Source organism: Xiphophorus hellerii, chromosome 5, assembly GCF_003331165.1.
Source record: "Xiphophorus hellerii strain 12219 chromosome 5, Xiphophorus_hellerii-4.1, whole genome shotgun sequence".
Lineage (NCBI taxonomy): Eukaryota > Metazoa > Chordata > Actinopteri > Cyprinodontiformes > Poeciliidae > Xiphophorus > Xiphophorus hellerii.
Genome location: NC_045676.1, coordinates 31,894,585 through 31,913,798, shown reverse-complemented (window position 1 = coordinate 31,913,798; position 19,214 = coordinate 31,894,585).

Here is a 19,214-nt window from a genome sequence, read left to right as displayed (position 1 = left end):
TTTCTTCTATAGTATATTACATATATTTTACTTTTATTGAAAGGTAAAAAATAAAAGTAAAAGCTGTTTTCAGCCTCTGCTTATAAGTGTTTAAAGTTAGTCATATTGCTGTTGCAGAAAAACAAACATTGCTAGTTTTCATTAGATCTCATTAACTGAACCAAGCAACATAAAACATTGTCAACACTCTGCCTCTTAGCATGGTACTTTGTTTGCTTTTCAACTTGGTTGGAGGTAGATCGATTCCAGAGAGACGACTTCAACCTGACTTTACAAACCATTTTAACTGAACACCAAGTTAAGAGGATTTTTGCCTGTGATGGGACCTTGTGCTTTCATAGCAACTAAAACAAACAAAACCCTGTGTTGTTGCGCAACACCCCCCCCCCCCCCCCCCCCCTCCTTTCTCTACTCTCTCACTCTCATACTTCCTCTTCTGAGAGGGGAGATGTGCTACCAGCTCTCCTTCTAACGGGTTAATTGAGTTTCCTAAATCTGCTGGGATTTACCCTGTCCAGAACTGAAGTAAACTCTGTTTAAGCTGGTTTCAAGAACCGATTCGCCTGGATTCTGACGGCCTACATCGAGGTGCCCCACCCTGCTTCCCCCTGTGAATTAGCCAGACTGAGCAGCCTACAGCCAACTAGTTTCACAGAGCACACCTGTTAACGGTCGCTCGTTCTCTATTTTACAACTTGCATTTGTTATTGAACCAGGTAGGTTTTAGTGACTCGGGCGAGTCCCAAGGATGATGTTTTACATTTCGGCTACCAGCAACCTAAAAACATTTTCCACTTCTTCCTCTCCAGAATCAAACATCATAGCTATTTTACAACCATCAAAGAACCTTAAGGTGACTCATTAACTGAATGTCCACAACATCTTTTAGATTTTCTTTATGCTAAATATTTTATTAGTAAGGCAGTTTTGCAAGGGTCAGTACAGCTTAATTCAGTAGCAGAAATAATCAAATAAGTAAAATCAATCATCTAGTCTATCTTTCCCTACTGCTGACACTGAGAACTAAAAAAGGGAACCTTTGAGAGAGACGGACGGAGTTTGGCGTTTCGAACCCCAGACCTGGCCTGATGATGAAGAAGGTGCTGCAGCAGGAGGAAGATGTTGATCGATGAAGGCCGGGATCTCTGTAGGTCTGATGAGCTTCTTCTCCGCATGGATGGTGAGGTCACACAGGACTTGGTGCTGGCAGGAAAAAAGGCACCAGTTCTTCTTCTTTGTCTTTGTCTTTGTCTTCATCTTTGTCTTTGGGGTCTGAACCCAGCCGATGAGAGAAGTGCGATTCGAAGCCACAGGTTGCGGGGCTGACGGGTTGGTCCCCATGAGCAGGACAGTCTTCGGCTCTGTGGCCCCGGCTCTTCTTCAGCTGCAGAGTTCTTTGTCCATCTCTTGGCTCGAAGCTGCCCGGAGGATCCAACTAAAGGTTCCTCTTTTGCACCCACCTTTTATAGGGTTTATCCACCCATTTGGTGCGTTTGCTGTCTGCTTAGACAGATGATCTCATATCCATCACTGTCTTACAGACATTTCCTGATGTCTGTGCTAATGTCTCAGGGTTGCTCAACCTCATATGTCCCGACATTATGTCCTGATGTCTGTGCTAATGTCTCAGGGTTGCTCAACCTCCTGTGTCCATTGCCTGCACGACATTTTCTCTGAAACGTTTACGTTGTTCAATCTGTTTCTAAATAAGGCGTTGGTCATCTCTGCTCTCCTGTTAGTTCCCCTTTTTCCCTTAATCTTTCACCTTTCACCTACCATCTACCTCCAACATATCAGTGATGTTTAATTGCAGTTACACCTTTTTACACCATTTCAAGTTCAATGTCAAAATCACATTTATATCACATTTATTTTCTTTAGCTTCTCTGATTTAGCATTCATTTATGATTTTATAACCATAACTTATTAATTATACTTATTATAATCTTAATGTGAGTTATTACAGATGTTTTTCTGAAAAGAAACCAAGAATAATCCATGATTCTAATTATTTGATACCAAAGTTACAGTTACTTGTTTTTCTTGTAAGTGTTCCCACAAATGTACGTGTAAATATTATTACAAGTAAACCAATATTAATATAAGTATTTTACTTTGAATCTTATCAAATTACTCAAAATGTTTAGATTTCATTCTTTAAAACTTTCATGCTTTAAAATAAGGAATAGTCTCAGCTATTTTTATAAATCTGCAGGCTGGAAACTTACTTCCTCTTTTTCCAGGAAACCTGCTTTTCCTGTTTCATGACTCTCTCTGTCTGACTATGATTTCTTATGATTAGATAGAAAAAAGTAGAATTAAAGCAAAGTTTGCAGGAGACAAAAACAACACACACAACCAGATTTATTTTATTGACACTTAAGTCTACGGTTGGGCCTAGATGTCACTTGAGTGATTCATTTTAAAGATAACTTTATTTATTATTACTGTTGAACTAAAATCACCAGCATGGGGAAGTGGGATGAGCTCGGATATTCTTGACACCTGACACAGGTTGTTTGACATCATCGTATCCATGAGAACCTCTGTGTGATGTCAGTGATGTCATAAATGTTCAGAGAGATACAAGAAATCTCAGTTTGCTTTTCAACTTGGTTGGAGGTAGATCGATCCCAGAGAGACGACTTCAAACTGACTTTACAAACCATTTTAACTGAACACCAAGTCAAGAGGATTTTTGCCTGTGATGGGACCTTGGATTTCTTGTTACAAAGGGAGTTGAAAAGTTGTTAGGATATAGCACAAGAGGCAACAATGTCCTTGTAGAGAGCTCTGAGGACGAGAGATGAAAATACTTTGCTTTTGACATTGAAACCTGAAGACCAAAAGACATGGAGGATTCCTCTAATGATGAGAAAGTTACCGTCAAAACATGGAGAAAGAAGGAGACCATCTCTGGTTCATCAAGTCTGATCATGATGAGTTTCATTTTATCTGTGCTGCAAACTAAGAGCTGTGACTCAGTTTGTGTCTCAGTTTGTGAGTTATGGTAACCTTCATCAGGTGAAAACTTCACATTTTGTCTAGTATTGCTTTGCTCACAGAAAACCTTCTTTTTGACAATTTGAAATATTTAAAACATTTCTCTTTTCTTTTTCTTGTGTATTGTAGAAGTTTGCTGTAATTTCTGACACATTTGTGATTAGTGTAAATTTGACTCAGCTTTAAATGTTTAACTAATGGAGTGTTTTATATGTTTTTTAATAAAGCAAATTAAATTTTTTGTTTCTTCTATAGTATATTACATATATTTTACTTTCATTGAAAGGTAAAAAATAAAAGTAAAAGCTGTTTTCAGCCTCTGCTTATAAGTGTTTAAAGTTAGTCATATTGCTGTTGCAGAAAAACAAACATTGCTAGTTTTCATTAGATCTCATTAACTGAACCAAGCAACATAAAACATTGTCAACACTCTGCCTCTTAGCATGGTACTTTGTTTGCTTTTCAACTTGGTTGGAGGTAGATCGATTCCAGAGAGACGACTTCAACCTGACTTTACAAACCATTTTAACTGAACACCAAGTTAAGAGGATTTTTGCCTGTGATGGGACCTTGTGCTTTCATAGCAACTAAAACAAACAAAACCCTGTGTTGTTGCGCAACCCCCCCCCCCCCCCCTCCTTTCTCTACTCTCTCACTCTCATACTTCCTCTTCTGAGAGGGGAGATGTGCTACCAGCTCTCCTTCTAACGGGTTAATTGAGTTTCCTAAATCTGCTGGGATTTACCCTGTCCAGAACTGAAGTAAACTCTGTTTAAGCTGGTTTCAAGAACCGATTCGCCTGGATTCTGACGGCCTACATCGAGGTGCCCCACCCTGCTTCCCCCTGTGAATTAGCCAGACTGAGCAGCCTACAGCCAACTAGTTTCACAGAGCACACCTGTTAACGGTCGCTCGTTCTCTATTTTACAACTTGCATTTGTTATTGAACCAGGTAGGTTTTAGTGACTCGGGCGAGTCCCAAGGATGATGTTTTACATTTCGGCTACCAGCAACCTAAAAACATTTTAAACTTTTTCCTCTCCAGAATCAAACATCATAGCTATTTTACAACCATCAAAGAACCTTAAGGTGACTCATTAACTGAATGTCCACAACATCTTTTAGATTTTCTTTATGCTAAATATTTTATTAGTAAGGCAGTTTTGCAAGGGTCAGTACAGCTTAATTCAGTAGCAGAAATAATCAAATAAGTAAAATCAATCATCTAGTCTATCTTTCCCTACTGCTGACACTGAGAACTAAAAAAGGGAACCTTTGAGAGAGACGGACGGAGTTTGGCGTTTCGAACCCCAGACCTGGCCTGATGATGAAGAAGGTGCTGCAGCAGGAGGAAGATGTTGATCGATGAAGGCCGGGATCTCTGTAGGTCTGATGAGCTTCTTCTCCGCATGGATGGTGAGGTCACACAGGACTTGGTGCTGGCAGGAAAAAAGGCACCAGTTCTTCTTCTTTGTCTTTGTCTTTGTCTTCATCTTTGTCTTTGGGGTCTGAACCCAGCCGATGAGAGAAGTGCGATTCGAAGCCACAGGTTGCGGGGCTGACGGGTTGGTCCCCATGAGCAGGACAGTCTTCGGCTCTGTGGCCCCGGCTCTTCTTCAGCTGCAGAGTTCTTTGTCCATCTCTTGGCTCGAAGCTGCCCGGAGGATCCAACTAAAGGTTCCTCTTTTGCACCCACCTTTTATAGGGTTTATCCACCCATTTGGTGCGTTTGCTGTCTGCTTAGACAGATGATCTCATATCCATCACTGTCTTACAGACATTTCCTGATGTCTGTGCTAATGTCTCAGGGTTGCTCAACCTCATATGTCCCGACATTATGTCCTGATGTCTGTGCTAATGTCTCAGGGTTGCTCAACCTCCTGTGTCCATTGCCTGCACGACATTTTCTCTGAAACGTTTACGTTGTTCAATCTGTTTCTAAATAAGGCGTTGGTCATCTCTGCTCTCCTGTTAGTTCCCCTTTTTCCCTTAATCTTTCACCTTTCACCTACCATCTACCTCCAACATATCAGTGATGTTTAATTGCAGTTACACCTTTTTACACCATTTCAAGTTCAATGTCAAAATCACATTTATATCACATTTATTTTCTTTAGCTTCTCTGATTTAGCATTCATTTATGATTTTATAACCATAACTTATTAATTATACTTATTATAATCTTAATGTGAGTTATTACAGATGTTTTTCTGAAAAGAAACCAAGAATAATCCATGATTCTAATTATTTGATACCAAAGTTACAGTTACTTGTTTTTCTTGTAAGTGTTCCCACAAATGTACGTGTAAATATTATTACAAGTAAACCAATATTAATATAAGTATTTTACTTTGAATCTTATCAAATTACTCAAAATGTTTAGATTTCATTCTTTAAAACTTTCATGCTTTAAAATAAGGAATAGTCTCAGCTATTTTTATAAATCTGCAGGCTGGAAACTTACTTCCTCTTTTTCCAGGAAACCTGCTTTTCCTGTTTCATGACTCTCTCTGTCTGACTATGATTTCTTATGATTAGATAGAAAAAAGTAGAATTAAAGCAAAGTTTGCAGGAGACAAAAACAACACACACAACCAGATTTATTTTATTGACACTTAAGTCTACGGTTGGGCCTAGATGTCACTTGAGTGATTCATTTTAAAGATAACTTTATTTATTATTACTGTTAAACTAAAATCTCCAGCATGGGGAAGTGGGATGAGCTCGGATATTCTTGACACCTGACACAGGTTGTTTGACATCATCGTATCCATGAGAACCTCTGTGTGATGTCAGTGATGTCATAAATGTTCAGAGAGATACAAGAAATCTCAGTTTGCTTTTCAACTTGGTTGGAGGTAGATCGATCCCAGAGAGACGACTTCAAACTGACTTTACAAACCATTTTAACTGAACACCAAGTCAAGAGGATTTTTGCCTGTGATGGGACCTTGGATTTCTTGTTACAAAGGGAGTTGAAAAGTTGTTAGGATATAGCACAAGAGGCAACAATGTCCTTGTAGAGAGCTCTGAGGACGAGAGATGAAAATACTTTGCTTTTGACATTGAAACCTGAAGACCAAAAGACATGGAAGATTCCTCTAATGATGAGAAAGTTACCGTCAAAACATGGAGAAAGAAGGAGACCATCTCTGGTTCATCAAGTCTGATCATGATGAGTTTCATTTTATCTGTGCTGCAAACTGTAAAGGAAAATGATTATTTTGGTGTTTAATGCAGTTAATCTTCCAACATGTGTTAATCACTCGTATTTGAAAAAACAGGCTTTGTGTGACCCTTCGAAAGAGGCCCGGAGGAGACACGCAGACGCCTTCCACTGTCTGTTTAAGAGCATACAAAAGCCATAAAATTAGCATCTCCATGGAAACGGCAGCTGGAATGTGGGAGCGAGAAACTCCAGGGGAGTCGGCGAGATTTATAGCAGGACTTCGGGGGGGGTTTCTCTCTGGTTTGGCTTGATAGACCACAGAGCACCTTCGAAGCTGAGCTGAAAGGAGGGGAGTTTCCGGGGTTCTTTGGGGGGGCCGAAACAGGTCTCTGAGTGGTCGAAAAAACAGAACGCCTTCTTTGCATATATTAAATAGGGAAACACCTCTTTGATTTAAAATTCCAGGACAGCAAACAGAGAGAGAGTTTTTTTTCCATCTTTTCTCCACGTGGGCGCCTTTTGTCTCTGTTGTGTTTCGTGTTGTCTGTTTCCCCTTGTCTGTATAAAATGTATATCTCTGTATCTCTGCAGCTTTGTTGTCGATTGCTTTGTATGAATTAAACTCTGTGATCTGTGACGTCATTGTGCCTCGCCGTCGTCTTGCAGCCGTGACGACATCCGATCGGGACCCGGGCTAACAGGAGGGAAAGAGAGCCATGTTTTTTCCAAAATTTAAGCTAACCTAATAACTTTCCTCCTTAACAATTTGGGGGCTCGTTTGGTTGCGGATTCTGAGCGGGTGGCTCTGTCACGCGTTGGCCTGGTTCGGCTCGGTGAGGTGAGATACTTTTGATTATTCTTTTGTTGTTTGCACCGCCGTGTGCTGGGAAAAAGGCGAGCTGGATTGTTGTGGCTGTATCCAGCCACGCGGAGTTCTCGGAGCTGCAGAGATAGATAGATTGTGTTTTTAAAAGAGCCACTGAATTAGTGATTGGATTAAAAATACACATTTACAAGAGGATCGTGGCGGTTCCAGACATAGGACTTGCATACCCTATTGTCACAAAGGCTGGGTTTTTCTTCATTTTGTTCTTTTACCCTGAGGATTTATTCTTGTACCTCTAAATTGAAAGGAATTTCGGAATTGTGTATCAATTTGGTAGTTTGGGCTTGTATCGGCCGGAGACTGACTCATCTCCAGTAGACTTAAAATTGGCTTAATGAGGACGGAGTGCCTCTGCCGGGTTGCATCGCCCGTGGAGAAGAATAGGAATGCATTTTTGAAGCCGGCATTTTATTTTTCCCCGTTGTCTCTTCCGTTTGTCTGAAACCGTGTTTGTGTTTCTCTGTGTGTCGCGATCTGTGCTTGTTGCCGCGACACGAGGCTGTTTGAATGTACAGAGATCTGCGTGTGTATCTGCGTGTGTATCTGCGTGGCCGTGTGTGTGCGTGCGCGAGTTCGGGCTGGCTGTGTGTTTGAGCAGAGTGTTAAGTTGTTTGAATAGCGCTGTTTGTGTGAATTTGCATTGATTTTGCTGCGTTTTATTGTAAAGTTATTATGGACACTGAGTTGACAAACGAAGCTATAGACCGTCCAGGTAATCTGGCTCCGCGGATAAGTCTGCGGGACCAGATTGCTGACTTAATTACTATATATGATCAACAGCTTGGTCTGGATTCGCTTAATGTGAAGGCCGATGAATTGGAAAATGCGGTCCGCAAACAGGAGGACCTTATCAGTGCTGGTAGTTTTCCTATGGCAGATCAGGACCAGCGTGGAAAACCTTGTGTTTCTCTGCCTCCTTCTGCGGTTTCCCCAGGTATTGCTCATATTACACACCGGTTAAGCTGCCTCACACCTGCTTTAGCTTCTTCCCCTCAGGCGGAGACGGAGCAAGTAAATTTTAAGACACGATTACTACAGTTTCAATTAGGTGAAGCAAGACAGAAGATTCGTCTTGCAAGACAGAAACAGAGGGAGGCTCAAACTATGCTAACAGATGCTGCGGAATTAATTCCGGTTCTGGCTGGGGTCCCTGTTGCGGTGACGCAATCTGGTCCGCACTTCTATGCTCCTCCGACCTCCCTGCCTGGTGTTCTAGGCTGGCGCGGGGGAAGAAGAGGAGCCCCCGCATGGTCGGGTGTGCGAGGAAGAGGTGCACGAGGCGGGAGACGCAGAGATAGGTGTTTTTGTTGTGGTGAGGATGGCCACTGGGTTCGGCAGTGTCCTCATTATACACCGGTTGCTGCACGAGATGGTGCGTTGCCGGACCTGACGCCGCGACAAACTCCGAACGATGCCTTAATTCCGCAACATCCTGGATAAGGGTTAAGTAAAACTGGTACCAGAAAACAAAATTATTGGTGGTGGTTTGATTTTAACATGACTTTGACATGTCTCTTTTTGAACGTGCACGGGATTTAAAATGGTTCTTGAAGATTGGAGTTTAAAATTAATTAAATTGACACATGAAAATATGTTAATAACACATTGGATAATTTCTGAAGCTTCAGTAAATTTGATAAAATTACAGTAAAACTTTGATAAACTGATGACTGACTAAAACTTTGACTGACTACAAAACTGGCCAGATGTGTTGTGGTTTGTGTTTTCTGTCTTCGTTTGTGTTGTCATTCATGTTGGTCTGAAAGAGTGTGTGTTTGGAGATGGGATACCACTTGGTATTTTATCTCATGTGAATATAACGGGACTGTAAACAGCACCTCTGTAAGTGGATGCAATAAGCAAGAATTTCTCACTTGGATGCCAAGTAGAAGCAGAAATTACCCTGCAGAGTGTTAAGGAATCATGGCTATTTTTGATGGTTTAATATAGTTAAGCTAATGCCATGTGCGTTTAAGTAGACCAACATTCCATTTGGACAAAAGCAGATGCAAGGCAGGAGTTCACAGATAAACATTCTTTTGGCAAGGCTGTAATTTAGACCAGCCATAAAACACAAAGCTCTTGAAAGGTTTTAAATTAGGAGGCCATAAAGAATATCTTCCCCGGCTCGCAGGTCAGAGGTCGGGGGTTTCTCAGGAGTTCAGAGTTGCATCTGGAGTTGACCACAACTTAGGAATCTTGGAAAACACTTAGTTTAATTTCTGATATACCTCTTAATATTAATAGCAATAGTGTGTTAGATTAAAGTATATTACCCGAGAGACAAATACTAATCTAGTAAATGGAAATGTATTTGAAAATGTACTAACTATGACAATATTGGAACCCAAAAGGGAATGGTTTGAATGTTATGTTTTACAGGATGAAAAAGACTTCTATCTCATTATTGTTTGTGATAAGGTAAAGATTCAAATCTTTGGAGAAGCTGACTGCAGAGGAGCAAGATAGGTTTTGTGAAAATAACTTATAATTTTAATAACTAAAATGACTCTTGATATTTGTCATTAAAACTCAGGGGAAGGTCTAAGTTTTTTCCAAGGTAGCTCTTGGTTGGTCAAAACAGAGGTACGCCCTATTTGCATATATTAACAAAGAGAAACGCCTTCACTAGAAAAAGGAATGCTCAATAATAAAAATTCAGACATCTGCCCTGTTTTGCTTTTAAACATCAGCTGTCTCCAAAGGCGCCTTTGTTCTTATTCTTTTAATTCTTTTGTCTCAGGTAAAGAAATGTACTTTTGTGTACTCTGAAGTTTTCTTGTTAAATTCATACAGTGTTTTCTATTGAATTAAACTTTGTATTTCTGTGACGTCATCGTGCCTTGCCGTTTCCTTGCCGGCCGTGACAACATCCACTCGGGACCCGGGCATCCAGGAGGAAAAGGAGAGCCATGCTTTTTCCAAAATTTAAGCTAACCTATTAACTTTCCTCCTTAATAATTTGGGGGCTCGTTCGGTTGCGGATTTTGAGCGGGTGGCTCTGTCACGCGCTGGCCCGGTTCGGCTCGGACGCTACAGTCGGGTAAGACTCTTTGATTTGTTTCCGTGTCTGCGACACGTGGGCGATCGGTGCTGGCTGTTTTGGTGTGTGACTACAGGGATGGGAAGCTGCAGATGTATGAAGATGCTTCTAAAGGACTTTGTTGTTAATAGCTTTGAATAGACACGGGTACAGAGGATCGTGGCAGGTCCAAGCAGTCGGCTTAACGTTACCGCTGTTATAAGGCTAGGTTTTAAGTGAATTTTTCCTGAAGGCTTAATTCTGTCCCTTCGAAAAAATTGGGAAAGTTTGTGTCTAGGTTGAATCACCGATTAAGGACTGAAAGCAGGTTGAATCACCTTTCTGTGGCAGGATTAAGGACTGAGATTTGAGTTGTATCACTCGGAGGACTAAGATAGAGTTGTATCACTCGGAGGACTAAGTTTATAAGTTTGGAAATTACTGCAGTTTTTAGCCGGCATTTTATTTTATTTTATTTTATTTTTTTTTTCCCCCTCTGTCTTGTACGTCTGTCTGAAACTGTGTTTTGTGTCTCTGTGTTTCTCTGTGTTTCTTTGTGTTTCTCTGTGTGGAGATCTGTGCTTGTTGCTGGGACACGAGGCTGTTTGAATCTGTGTGTGTATCTGCGTGTGTATTTGCGTGTGTGTGTGTATGCTAATTGCCTTGAGCGGAACGCTGTGTTTAAAAAAGCGCTGCTTGTGTGAATTTGCGTGGTTTTTGCTACATTTATTGTAAAGTTATTATGGATACTGGGTTGACAAATGATGTTATAGGCCATTCATATAGTCTGGCTCCGTGGAAAACTCTGCGGGACCAGATTGCGGACTTCATTTGTATTTATGATAAACAACTTGGTCTGAATTCGCTTGATGTGACGGCGGAGGAATTGAAAGTCAGGTTGGAAAATGCGGTCAGCAAAAACAATGAACTCCTAAGTGCTGAAAAGCCGTTAGGACTGATTCTGAATGCTTGTCTAAGTCAGGCTTCAGCTGATAGGGATGCGGTGCGTGGTGAAAAGGATGGGGCTACTCTGTTTCGCAGAAAGAAACTAATTAAAAAGCTGGAGAACGCGGAACAGGATAGGCAATTCTGGGCTAAACTTCTGGTGGGTTGGCAAGGGACGGATCACCTTTATGGAAAGGGTTTGGTTACGAAGGCTTCGGACTCATTACACGCCCCGGTTGATCTTTCGGGGGTTTCCTCTGACCGGCCGAAACAGAAGTTTAATCCATCTGTTGCTTCACCCCCACCCCCATATAATGACACTAATCCCTCTTGCACGGGGCTGTATCCAGTGTTGGATGTTCGCAGGGGCACCGCTGAATGGGATCTCCTGAGGGTTCCTCCTCAGAGTTCTTCTGCTCCACCGGCGCGGGAGGATCCCGATTTAATGACGCCATGCCCGGCGTCACCTCTTGCTGTTCGCTCTGTTTCTGATAGTCTTCCTATGGCGGATCGGGTTCAACGTGAAAAACTTTGTTTTTCTAGATATCCTTTGGCGACTTCTTCAGGTGTGGCTCAGGTTTCACGTCAGTTGAGCAGCCCTGCACCTTCCTTAGACTCTTCCTCACAAGAGGGGGAGCAGGGGGAGGTTCAGTTGAATGTAGATGTGTCACTGGTTGGCCGTCTGGTTGAGGAGCCCCCACCCATTCGGGGAAACTCAGTGTCTTCTCCTCATATTTTGAAAGATCATGTGAAGTTTACCTCCGCTCCGATGCAGCTTCGGAGTGGACGTACACTGTATGACATGCAGAGAAGGGATGTTAGTCCCTCCCCTCGTGGGGTGAGCACACCACGGAGGGGCGGTGCCACCTCTAATGCTGTCACTTTTCGGGAACGACTTTCAAGTTTAGGCAGGAAATCACAGGGGGGTATGGATGATTGGGACTCAGACCTTTCAAATGGATCGATTCATTCTGAGGACCTGTCAGTACGTTCTGACAGTTCTTCTCCATATGCTATGCCTTTAATAGTTTCACGCCAAGGACACAGATACAAGCCGTTTTCTTTTGGAGATTTACAGACCCTTATTGAAAAATTACCATCTTTGGTGGACGGTGCTATTCCTTGGTTACATGCATTAGATTCACTGACAGGGGGGTTGACCTTAGCATTGGGGGATTTCAGGGCAATTTTGAATCGTTCAACAACGACAACAAATTGCCGTGATGTCGAGCTGTCTGCGGGAACTGTGAACTTCCCTGATGAGACGCCTCTTACAGCTGTTCTGACTCCTGTGGGTGCGGCCTTGAGGGATATATTTCCTCCTGTGTCGCTGTCACTTATTCCAAAGTTTTTCTGGGATTCCAAAGAACACCCAAAGGTATTTTTAGACAAAGCCATAGATATTTGGAGGCGACAGTCTGGGGTTCATCCAGCTGTTGCTACATTAATGAGGGAACATTTTCGTCAAGCTGTTTTAAATGGTGTCCCTACTTCTGTCGCTACTTCAATGGGGACAAACCCGGAGTTGAGATCTTGTGACCATGCGAAGTGGGAATTGCATTTGTTGCATAATATGCAGGTTTTTCAGGATAAGGAGAAAGAGAAGGAGAGAGAGCAAGAAGATCTTAAGAATCAATTATTGAAACTTCAAATAGGAGAAGCTAAACAGAAAATTAATCTTGCAAGACAGGAAAGACAGGAGGTTAGAGCTATGTTGGCGGCTGTTGCACGCGCTCCTCTTCCGGTGTTTCATTCTGGTCCTGGCGTGTCAGCTCCTCGTTTTCGGTCTGGTCCTCCGGGGTGGCGTGGGGGCAGACGGGGAAGGCCTGCAGTGTCGGTCGCGCGAGGAAGGGGTGGACGCGGCAGAGACAGGTGTTTTTATTGTGGGGAGGAGGGTCACTGGGTTCAACAGTGCCCTCACTATATATCAGATGGTGCGTTGCCAGACTTGACATCACAACAAACTCCGAATGCTGCATTGCTTCCGCAACGTCCAGGACAGTTTTCACAGGCTGGACAGTATTGACACACCCCGGTGAAGAACCCAAGTCAGGGGGCTTTGGCAGATCCCCTGATTGATGTGACAGTTGATGGACAATCATTACCATTTTTGGTGGATACAGGGGCAACATATTCCACCATGAATGCTGTCATGCCTTCACATAAACTTTCTGATCAGACAATATCAGTGGTTGGTTTTTCTGGGGTGAAACAGACTCTGCCAATCTCCACGCCTCTGCACACGGTTGTGGGCAGACAGAAAGTGACGCATCCTTTTGTGTGCTCCCCCTCATCTCCCGTTAATTTACTAGGGAGGGATTTGTTGATTGCTTTGGGGGCAACTATTTTGTGTGGACCTGATGGATTACTTGTCACTTTTCCTGATGGATCGTCTCACGCCTGTTCTCCGGTTTATACCCATGGACAGTTTTTGCTGCAACAAGCTGAGGAGCAACTGGCTGACATATACTGGGGGCGTTTACAGCCGGAAAAGACTGATCATGCTGGAATTCTGTCTTCTTTTCTGCTTTGGAAGCCCTGGATTCAAGCGCTTGCTCCGTATGGTCCGACCCCTGATCTGCCCCATGTTACTTTGTTTTATGACCGAGACCAGACTGAATGGTTCCAGGAGCAGTTTGAGACACATTTAGCCGGTGGTGACTGGACTGTATTTTCACAGGACATTTATGTGGCACCGGAGGGGGTGGCTGCAGCTGTTGATCTGACTCAAGATCAGTCGTTTTGGTATAAAATGCAAGATGAAGCTGTTCCACATATTTCTTTGGCTCTCCATCCTGGCCATCAGGCCATGGAATTAGGTGGCGTGGTAAAGCGCTCCCTGGCAGTCTCAGACTGGCAGGCAACTGTTAATACAGACCTCTTTTTCTCTCCTTCTACAAACACCTACAGAATAAAGTGTTCTGCTGTAGACTCTGTAGTTTTGGAACATCTTCAACTTCCTAGGCATCATGGCAGGGAGTTGACTGATCATCCAACTGCAGCTGCAATGTTGGCTTCTCTGCCTGAATGTCTGTGGGCAACGGGTCCTACGGATGTGGGGCTCGTTGATGTCACACCTGTCACTTTTGATTTGCGACCGGGCCCTCCTATTTGGAGGTCTCAGTATCCTCATAAGCAGGCGGCAGAAGAGGGACTAGCGGAAACTATTGGGGGTCTTCTGGAGGCTGGTGTGTTAGAATCTTCCACCTCTTCCTGGAACACTCCTATTTTACCAGTCGAGAAGAAAGGGACGGGTAAATACCGCATGGCACATGATCTCCGGACAATTAATTCCGTTTTATTGACCCCTACGGTGCCAGTCCCTAATCCTCATGTTGCATTAACGAACCTTGATCCCTCTCAGACTTGGTTTTCTTGTGTGGACCTTGCTAACGCTTTCTTTTGTCTCCCATTGGCTGAGGAATGTAGAGATGTGTTTTCTTTCACCTACGGGGGTCGGCAGCTGAGATATACGCGTTTGCCTCAGGGTTTTGCTCTCTCCCCAGGGCTCTTTAATCAGGTTTTGAAACAGCAGTTAGCAGACTGCTCGTTACCGGACGGTGTGACTCTGATTCAGTATGTGGATGATCTCATGCTGGCAGCACAGTCGTTGGAGTCCTGCATTGAGGCCACGCGACGTTTGCTGTCACACCTTGCTGACAGAGGTTTTAAAGTGAGCAGGTCTAAATTGCAAATTGCGAGAAAGCAGGTTTCTTTCTTGGGGCGGACTATCACTGCGACTGGCACTCAGATGTCTGCCAGTCACAAATCTGCTATTCTCGATCACCCTAAACCACACACGGTGAAAGACATGCTGTCCTTTCTTGGTTTGACTGGATATAGTAGGAACTATGTTCCTAACTATACTGGTTTGACAGACCCTTTACGGGCATTAGTCAGGGAGCATGGGACTCGTAAGCTCAACCAGGCTTTGACTTGGAATGTGGAGGCGGAAGATGCTTTTATCTCTCTGAAACAGCAATTGGCTGCTGCTGCCCAGTTGGCTGTCCCAGATTATGCTTCGCCCTTTTATTTGGATGTTTCTGTTACAGAACTGACGGTTAATGCAGTTCTGTTTCAGAAAAAAGGGGGAGACAGGAGAATCCTCCAATATGTCAGCGCAATGTTGGATCCGATGGAGAAAAGACATCCGACATGTACAAGACATGCAGCAGGTGTGGGAAAAATGATTCAAAAGACAGCACACATTGTGATGGGTCATCCATTACAGGTTATGACATCACACAGTGTGGTGGCATATGTGAATTCACAACATTTCACATTAACTACATTGAGACAACAAAAACTGAGCAAAATTCTGGAATCACCTAATATAACTTTTGTACATAACGGAGCGAATATGGCTGACAGGATGCAAGATGGACAGCCACACAACTGTGACGAATTAGTATTGAAGGAAGAAAAGATAAGACCAGACCTACAAGCTTCTCCTCTAGAAGGTGAAGATGTGAAAAACTTTTATACAGACGGTTGCTGTTTTAAACATGACACAGACGGTTTGAGAGCAGCATATGCGATAGTGGAAGACTTGGGCAGTGAGTTTCATGTTTTGAAGGCAGAAAAGCTGCAGGGTGCCCAATCAGCACAGAGGGCAGAAGTAAAAGCAATGGTCGAAGCACTGAAACTAGCTGAGGGAATGAGGGTGAATCTTTACAGTGATTCAGCTTATGTGGCTAGCGCTGTACATGTGGAACTTCCTCAGTGGCTCAGAGCAGGATTTATGACTGCAACACAAAAGCCCATAAAACATGAAACTGAAATGAAAGAATTGGCAGAAGCATTACTGTTGCCTCAATCTGTGGCTGTGATTAAATGCAAGGGACATGATCAGAGCAAGACCAGAGTTGCAGCAGGAAACGCAGCCGCAGATGAAGCCGCTAAGAGGGCAGCGGGATACCTGACATCTATGGTGAGTACTGAACTTGAACAGGTCGAACAAAATCACCTTGAAAAAATTATTTCTCATCAGAAAACCGTGTCACCTGAGGAACGATCAGTCTGGAGAGCAAGAGGTGCCGTCTGCAATGAAGGACTCTGGCGGGGACCAAATGGTAAAGTAATTCTTCCTCCAAATATGAGATTCCAGGTTTTCCAGGAAGCTCACGGACTCGGACATGTGGGTATTGCACAGATGCTGAAAAATCTAGAGCACTGGTGGCATCCATTTTTGAGAGACATGGTTAAGGAATATGTGAAAACATGTGAAATTTGTGGACAACACAACACAAAACCAACTATTAGGCCACCAGTGGGACATTTCCCTTGTACTACACAACCGGGTAAGGAAATAATTATTGATTTCACAGACATGGTAACACCCGTTAGAGGATACAGGTATGTATTAATGTGTGTGGATGCATACTCGGGCTGGCCAGAGGCGTGGCCAGCGAAAAAGGAGGACAGTAAAACTGTCATAAAGTGTCTGATCAATCATTACATTCCGACCCATGGATTTCCAGAGAAGGTGAGATCAGATAACGGCACTCATTTTAAGAATCAAGATCTGCAGAAAGTGGAGCAGCTGCTTGGATTGAAACATTCTTTCGGTACAGTATACCATCCCCAGTCACAAGGCAAGGTCGAGAGGTTAAACCAAACTATCAAACAAAAATTGGCCAAAGTATGTGCACATACCAAATTAAATTGGGTTGATGCTTTGCCTATTGCTTTGATGTCTGTTCGAATGTCTATTAATCAAACAACAGGGTTTTCTCCATTCGAGCTCCAGACCGGACGGATTTTTCCAGGACCTGGGAGTCGCGTGCCTGGATGGAAAGGTGAACTTGCACATTTATCTCATAAAGATTTCTTTACTGAGTTACAGAGTCTGGCTGCGGAATTTGCGAAATACCAGACGGCACAGGAGCGTCCAGCTTCAGGACCAGTTCCAGGAATCGACTGGGTGCGCCTGAAGGTCATCAAATGGAAGTGGTCTGAACCTCGCTACACCGGACCACACCGAGTAGTGGAGAGGACGTCTCATGCTGTTCGTCTGCAGGGGAAAGGAGACACCTGGTTTCATTGGAGTCAGTGCACAGCAGCTGAGGAGCCGCAGCGTGCGCTCCGAGACGTACAAGAGGAGCTTCGACTTCAATCTTCGGACGAGGAGCAACGCCAGGCGCTTCCAGGAGGGAGTGTAGCAGGAATTCCTGCCACAACCACTTCAGGTTCCTGAAATTCAAAGTTTAAAAGGCTCGGACAGGCATAATAATCCTGTTCCGATGTCCTTCCATTGAGGAAGAAGGAGATTTCATACTCTCCTTAAAAACTCACTGGAATATTGGCATAATAATCCAATTTTCAGTGAGCAACGGCTGCGAAGGTGGAAACTTGAGGTTTCCGACCGAGAAGGATCAGGCTACGAGAAGATCCACATAAACTCATTTTATTGCGAGTTTCGTTTTTGCGAACTGTAAAAGAACTTTCGTCTTTGCGCGTAATTTTTATCATTTTTTGAAGAAGACTTCATATTTTGTTTTTTACAGACTTTTAAAGAACATTTGAGAAAAAAAAAAAAAAAAAAAGAGAAAACTATTGTGTAATTCTTTATCTCTGCATGTTTTTGATTGGTGGCGGGTATATTTTTAAAATTTCCAGAATAATTTTTAGCTATTGTTATATACATATTTTAGTCTTATTTTTGCATTTTACATTTGGGGCTGTTCTGTGTACTGTGTTTTTGGGTTGTATTCTGATAATTGAGTTTATGATTTTTTCATATTTGTAGAAAGATAAGTGCCTTTCACGCTTAATTTTACCGGTGCAACTTTGCGGTTAAGAGGTGAGTATTAAAATTGTTGAATAACGCAGGATTACATTTGACAGGTTCGCAGGATGGGGTTCATCTTAAGATACATGAACTGGGAGTGGAAGTTTTTGCTAGGTGTGTTTCTTGAACTCAATTTGTTGGGAATGTGGGTTTTCGGAGGATCCACGAGTGGACTCATTTCCTCACAGACACTTAATCTCCGACCGAGTCTTGTCGAGTGCGGAGTGTCTTGCGGAAATGCGACTGTTCGTGTGGAGCGTTCTTTAAGTCCTCCTGTTGATAAGTGCCTCACTAAATATCGTGGAATTGAGTTGAACTATACTCTGGGTACTGTAACTAATTATCAAATTGATCTGTGTGAGGTCATTCGTCGCTGCTGGTCGACCCCTCAATCCTGGCAGAAGACTTCTGTGTATTTGTGTGGTGATCTGACCTTCCAACGACATTGTATTACTCAGGAAAATGGGGTTCGACACTTGTGTCCCACTTGGAAATCGGCCTTCAGATGGGTGGGATCAAGTTGGAGTCCACCGTATGCTCATAAATCTGTCACTGAATATGACAAGGTTACCATAAGACGAGGGACTTTAAGACATTCTCCACCGACGGGTAAAAATCCTTTAGTGCTAACCATTTCCTCGATGCATGATGTTTTCTTTAAACAGTATCCGGCAGATTCAGCTGTTTATTTGACTCTAGGTGCTTCGGTTGATGATAAAGATCCACTTGGGGTTATTAAAATTAATATGGTCAGACCTGAGGGGGAGGAAGACAGGGATATGGCAATTCCGGATCAGCATGCGGCTAAGATTGATTACACAGCAGTTTCACCATTGGACATCATTCAAACAGCGACTGGATATAGGGAAAAAAATTTATGGCTGAATTGGATGGTACAAACGGCTAAAGAAACTAATATTGGGAACTGCATTGCATGTGCTACAGCTAGGCCTCATCTGTATACTGAACCTGCCCCATTACACTTGGGAGATAGTTGGGGTTTTAATTGCATGCTGAGATTAACAAATGAGGCAGATCCTGTAAATTGTGATGCGCTTGCCAAAATATATCCACCTATTAATAACTATACTCAGACGGGGACTTTTCTTCCGGTTAAGGGTAACGGTTTATATGTGTGTTTTAATTTTACTCATCTTAAGCCCGATTTCAATCTAGGACAGATTTCTAGTGATTGGTGTAATGTTACTTTAACAGCGGCCGGAATCGGGAGTTGGGCAAGAGCTGGTCTTTATTATTTTTGTGGGGGTGATAGATTATATGTGCGTATTCCTCCTAAGACTGTTGGAGTATGTGCCATGACTCGTCTGGCTGTGCCGCTTATGGTTGTAGGAGAAAGACTTGATCCTGTAGGACCGGAGCAGGTGCTCACCTTACAGGC